The sequence below is a fragment of the Danio aesculapii genome, chromosome 10, assembly GCF_903798145.1.
Source record: "Danio aesculapii chromosome 10, fDanAes4.1, whole genome shotgun sequence".
Taxonomy (NCBI): Eukaryota; Metazoa; Chordata; class Actinopteri; order Cypriniformes; family Danionidae; genus Danio; species Danio aesculapii.
Window position 1 is genome coordinate 4,494,800 of NC_079444.1, and position 6,828 is coordinate 4,501,627.

A 6,828-nucleotide genomic window follows, 5' to 3' on the forward strand; every position below is an offset into this window, starting at 1 on the left:
ATTCATCTTCATTTGTATAGCGCTTTACAATGTAGATTTTGTCAAAGCAGCTTCACATAGAAGATTACAATAAATGGAAACAGTGTCAGTTCAGTTTTCAGTTCAGTTCAGTTCAGTTCAGTGTGGTTTAATTTTCACTGCTGAGAGTTCAAACCCTAAAGAGCAAATCCATCGATGTGCAGCTCCATGAGTCCCGAACCATGCAAGCCAGCTGCAACAGCGGCGAGGAAAAAACTTTACCAATCGACGAAATTGAAGTATAACAAAACCTCGAGAGAAACCAGGCTCAGTAGGGCATGACCATTTCTCCTATGGCTAAACGTTTTGTTGAGCTGCAGTCTAGGTGCCGGAGGCTGGAAAGCGCTGGACGTCCATTGTGGAGAAGCTGCAGGTGGGAGAGGTCACCGGCTGATGTACAAGCTGTCCCTTCAGGGTCAATGTGAGGACTCGTGTGTCACTAGGGTCTCTTACAAGGATCAGTCTCATGCTCATTTTTCAACCCATGTTGATCACGCACGAACGCAGTCTAGTTTGTGAAGCTTACTACAAGAAAGGCATAGATGATACAGAGGGACTCGGCGATGCAAACATGACTGAAGCTACCCTGATTAAACCGCCTTTCCACTGCACACGACATTCGAACACAACTGTCGGAAAACGCCCCCCTTGTGGCGGTCGCATAGAGTTTTCAGTTTTGTCATGCACCATGGGAGAGAAGCTGTTCTCGCAGTGTATGAAATAAAGGAGTGCAAAAGCAAGAGTCTTTATTCTCCATGCGTTCACCATGAATGAATGGTATGAAACCATGATGTCCTCCTAGGGCTTGAGCACATTTAGCTCTTAAGTGGCTATTTAAAATACTCTGTATGTCTGTAACAAAATATAAAACATTCAGTGTCGTCCTGCAACTGTTTTGCAGCTGTTACGTCCTTTTAGATGTTAATATTAAACTAAGGGTATTTGACATAACATATAATAGTTGTGTGTGTGTAACAAATGGAGGGAGAAAGAAACGACTGAAGAACCAAATATCACAGCAATTGTTTTTTGCCCATACTTCCAGTGAAACCAGTGAAAATATATTATACAGTGAAAGAAAAATATTTACAATAAATGAATGATTAATTACCTGGGGGTAGAGGAAGTAGTTAGATGTGCTTAAATCAAAGAAATAAATATAACAAAACTCAGTAACTGTTTTCAACAAACTAAACAAAATATGAAGAGAAAAGCATGAAAAGAAACATCTTTAACGTACCAAATGTCTTAACTAAACTACTCTAACTAAAAACAAAACATACACAAAGCAGCACATTGTCCTGAACCTAGTGAACTAATCCACAGATGAATCTCGGTGTTGTATATGTATATCGAGCGACTTACTCACTCCTACAATCTCTCCGAGGTATCACTCAAATACTTCAGTTAACTGGACAAGTTCACAAACAAACCCATTGCACTTTCAGATCTCAAAACTTTAGACAAGAGAATTAAACACAAGCAAAACACATTCTCTCAGACTAGCCCTCGCAAGAGAGACTGTCCTCACAGAGACCCACAGAAAGAGTAAGAGCGAGAAGGAGCGAGAGATGGAAAGAGATAGAGAGAGAGATAGAGATCGCCATTGCAGTTTGGGCTCGGCTTTTAAACTCTACGCCGATCAGCGACTGGTGGCGCGAACCCAGCGTCAGCGGCCAACGTCATCAGCACGAAATGCGGATCCTCCAATGCCGTTCGTACCTGTAACACACGCATGAAACGACACACCCACATACAAACAAACGCGCACACATATCCAGAATACGTTCTGCAAGCGAACGTAACACAGCATACGAAATGTCCCAAATCCTATTTTTAACTGTCCAAAATGAAAAAAAAAAAAGAATTAATGTTAAATATGCATTAAAAAATTCAGGAAAAAGTGTTTTATATAAATTCGCACCACAAATGCAAATATATGGACATCATTTCTCTCTAAAAGTACATCGTATCAAGAGATGATACTTAGGTTTTTATTCTAATTAGGTTCTAATAAGCCCAAATAGCAAAGACAAATAAAAAATGATTATAAAGAAACACCTTGGGCCTTAAGAGGTTAAGAAACTCATAGACCATGGTATGAAACTCATAGACCACAAAAAATGTACTCTGAAAAAACAAATACACACTGAAAATGGGATATTTTGATTTTAGCTTTGAAGATAATGAAGCAGTTTTAGCCACATGCCTGAAATAGTATTTATGTTCTCCATGATTTTATAAAAGTTTATATCTGAGTTTTATATAACACATCAACATATTTATACATACATAGCTAGGCCTGTATATACATTGGTTTCTGTCAAACGAATTATCGCGTTCAAAAAACGTTTGTACACATGCATGTATTGAATTAAGGTTTATTACGTGCCGGCTTTTCTTCTTTTTTCAGCCAGTTTCTTGAACTCTCCCCTCTTTATGAGCAAAAACTTTTGGAAGTCCATAAAAGCTGTTCGGCATTTCTTATTTTGGCTGATTTTTATGATTATAAAACATAAAACAAACATTTTGATGTTCTGATAGCGATTCCTGTGTAGAAGAATCACTTCCTGCACTCCATCTGAGCCATAGCAGTAATAGTAACAAGCAATAGCTAAGGGTGAACTCTTAAAAAATATGTTTATTGTAACATCTTGTTACTTACTGTCTGCAATAGTAACACTTTCCATGTGCATATTTTCTTCATGAGTTTTCTGTGAAGCGGCTTGAATTTATATGTACAGCTTAGCATGGTATTTAACTTTGATTTGAGTTCATTTGAGTACAAGAGCTTGTGTCAATCCCAAAATATGCCTAACAAAATATCTCCGTCCTGCCTATGATCCCCAAAATAAATTTTCCGTCGACTAGTATGAAGATCTCAAGAAAGCTGAATACGAAACAATGCTGTAAAAAAAAAACCTGTCCTTTTGTTGACCAGAAATGTCACACTCTCAAAGTCAGCACTTTCAATGGGGATTTTGTGGCAGGCCAAAAGAGAGGGATTGCCTTCCATTCCTATTGAGTATTCTCCCAGCTCAGCGTTGATCCTGGTGAATCACTCTGGCTATGGGAGATTGTGACTGGCACTGCAGATATACAGACTCTTTCTGCAGGCGACAGCAGCTTTTGCATACCGTAGGTCGTAAACGGCAGCATTCATCACTCTATGAAGCAGTTCCATAAAAATGGTGTGACGAGTTTTCTTTCTCACCTACGCAACAATTACTCTGAGTTTAGGCAGAGAGAAGTATGAGTGTGAAACCCGAAATCAATATAAAATTATGATGCTCTACTTGAAAAGCGAAAGCTAGCAAAGAATGCATAAACCAGTCACTGAATAAATAAATAAATTGCATATAAAAATGACAAATGCGCTGTTGATTAAACCTCACAAAAGCCTCCATACCTTCTATTGTGCGTCTCAGTATTCATCAGCTTTGTTCAAATGGAGTGCATGCTTCGAGTTAATTTCAGATTCCTGACAAATGCTCATTTTGTTTTCTGCTGATGCAGGTATCTTTTAAAAATTGCAATTCATTTGGAGACCTGAAACTGCCCTGAAATATTTATGTGTGCCAAAAACAGCAATTGGACAAGAAATTAGTTTTTTTTTACTCTCCCTTGCTTTATTGGCTGTATGTGGATTAATCATTTCTGCATGCTGCAAGTATGCTGCACGCTTTATTGAGGAGAATTAGTTTTATCTGGTCTGAAATTCGTCCTAAAGGACAATGCAACAGACAGTCTGGCTCAAGGTGTCTATAAAAACAGAAGAAAGCTATTTGTACTTATTCATGGTAACACTTTGCATCAAGGTTGTATTAGTTAATGTATTTACTAACCAACATAGGCTCATTCTGAAAACGTAGCCCTATATTTCTGGAGATTTATGCGTATTATGTAGCCTGAAGTACGTATGGCTGCATTGTAACTTTAAAATGGAGGTTACGGGGTGGCATGACGCCATTCCTTTTTTGCTTACCAGCTAACCACTTACCTAATTAGGGTAATTAGGCAAGTACTTTTATGACAATGGTTGGTTCTGTAGACTATCGGAAAAAATCTAGCTTAAAGGGGCTAATAATTTTGACCATAAAATGGTTTTTAAAAAATTTAAACCTGCTTTTATTCTAGCCGAAATAAAACGAATAAAACTTTCTCCAGAAGAAAAAATATTATCAGACATACTGTGGAAATTTCCTGATGTTAAACACCATTTGGGAAATGTTTAAAAAAGAACAAGAAATTCAAAGGGGTGCTAATAATTCTGACTTCAACTGTATATATATATATATGTATGTATGTATATATATATATATATATATATATATATATATATATATATATATATATATATATATAAAATTTCTCGAAAATGTTCGACGATGTGTTTTATACTTTTTTTGCTGACTTATATAGGCCTACTTACATTTTCCTAAATGTTTTGAAGAAAAATACAGTGAAATAAGCAAATTTAACTAGTGATACGGACTATGTTCTGTGTGTTCATGCTAATGCCATCACACCCTTGATTTCCAGTTTGGGAAACACCAAAAATGCATTAATATGATGTGTTTTTTGTTCAACCCAGGCTCAATCTGAAAACATACCGCTATATACATTTCTGGAGAGCGCCAAATACGTCCCAGGAGCTACGATTTTATGCAGTTTTTGTTTTCACGAATCCACCAGATGCCGCTGTGTACTCTTTTTCAGATCTCAAATTTCATTCGCAAGTGCTATTCGCGCCTGCCCTTTTTGTGCTGTCAACTGACTTACTGAATGACTGACTGACTGACCAATTGACTGACCCACCCCTCCTCCTTCCCTAAACCCAACCAATAGCGTTTTCAAAATCACAGATTGACCCACCCACCCACTTTCCTAAACCCAACTGACAATTTTAAAAAGCAATCCAGAAAAAGCGCCTGATTTTTACCACGTTTTCAGATTTTACCACATTCTCACCATGTTATTTACATGTTTATTTTATCTTTTGGCTTCTGTTTTTGTTGCAAGATTCTGGAACTGTCCGTCGATGTCCACACAGAGGTAAGCTGTCAGCTGGTAAGCACGAAAAGGTCATACCACCCTGTAGCGTTCATTTTAAAGATGAAATGCAACCATACCTACTTCTGGCTACATACTGTAATTAGCGATCTCCAGAAACGTATACAGGGCTTCGTTTTCAGAATGAGCTGGTGTTGGTTTTATTAGACTTCTCAAAACATCATTATATCAAAACCCTAAAATGTATTTAGTATTGTAAAACAGCACTGATTCTTCTCCATGTGATCACTAGCAGACGAACCAGTAATGGATAAAATTTGAACACCAATTAATGTATAATGTTAGAAGACAATCGATCAACAAACCAACAAACAAGCACACAATTGAACAAATTGAACAGATTCCTAATAACATATATACTATTTACCACAAAGGTACCCCCCTCTGTTAAATCCTGGCTAAAGTCACATATCTATTTCTTAGAAAAACAAAAGTATGGATTCATCCATGGGAGTCTACTAACCAGCAGATGTTAACTGTATCTTGAAATCTGCTTAGACACATCATCTTCTGCTATATTTGACAGTACTGTATCTATGACACAAATACGTCTTATTCCAGCCATGTTCAACAGAGCTGCCCTCCCCTTTCAGTCTGAATTGAAATGGAATATTTTATGTTAATATTAATTGACCATTTATATGAATTCCTATCTTGGTCAAGGCTGCAATTAGACAAGCTTACAGAAAATCCCACTGGAATGAACAGTGTGATTTTCAGTATAAAGTGCCAAGAAGTACTACAAATCGATTGGATAATATTCTTTAGAAGGCTAGTTTAAAATGTAAAATTGAGGCTTTTTTGCTATTTCGTTTAAATGGACTACATGTAAAAATTTCCATGTATTATCCACTTTTTATAGCTGATGGGTGAACAGCTTGTAACAACACTTTCGTCTTACATCCTAGGATGTGTTTGAAAGCTTGTAGACATATTTTTTTAAAAGTTGAGGAACTCAACGCAGTTTAAAACATGTGGCATTTACACTCACTTCAAGATTCTCATTCATTCATTCATTATCTTTTCGGCTTAGTCCCTTTATTAATCAGGGGTCGCCACAGTGGAATGAGCTGCCAACTTATCCAGCATATGTTTTACGCAGCGGATGCCCTTCCAGCCGCAACCCATCACTGAGAAACACCCATACACTCTCATTCACACACATACACTACAGACAATTTAGCTTACCTAAATCACCTATACAGCATGTCTTTGGACTTGTGGGGGAATCCGGAGCACCTGAAGGAAACCCACGTGAACACAGGGAGAACATGCAAACTCCACACAGAAATACCAACTGACATGCTACCCACTGCGCCACCGTGACGCCCTCTGAGGTTCTCTCTCCTGTTAAATGAGATGTCTTCAAATAATGGAAAAGTAAGTATATCACAGCACTGAATCATGTCTCTTAGTCTCTTATACACTATATCAAATATTATGAAGACCATAATTAAATGAAAGGTTTATTTGAATGTTGTTTGAAATAGCAAGATAAAGTTTAAGCCCTTTTCATTCACTGTCCCATGATCTTCCCAATCCCACATGGACTGTGGATTCACTGTATCATCAAAATGGCAACTGAAAATCCATCTCTTCTGCAAGCACTTGAGCACTTCATAAACAAAATGCAAACAAAATTGAATGAATATTAAAAATATATTATAAAAAATCCTCTTCCCCTCCTTACTTTAAGTCTTATTTCTCTAAGCAGTCGAATTTCCTTTGTAAAAGTAA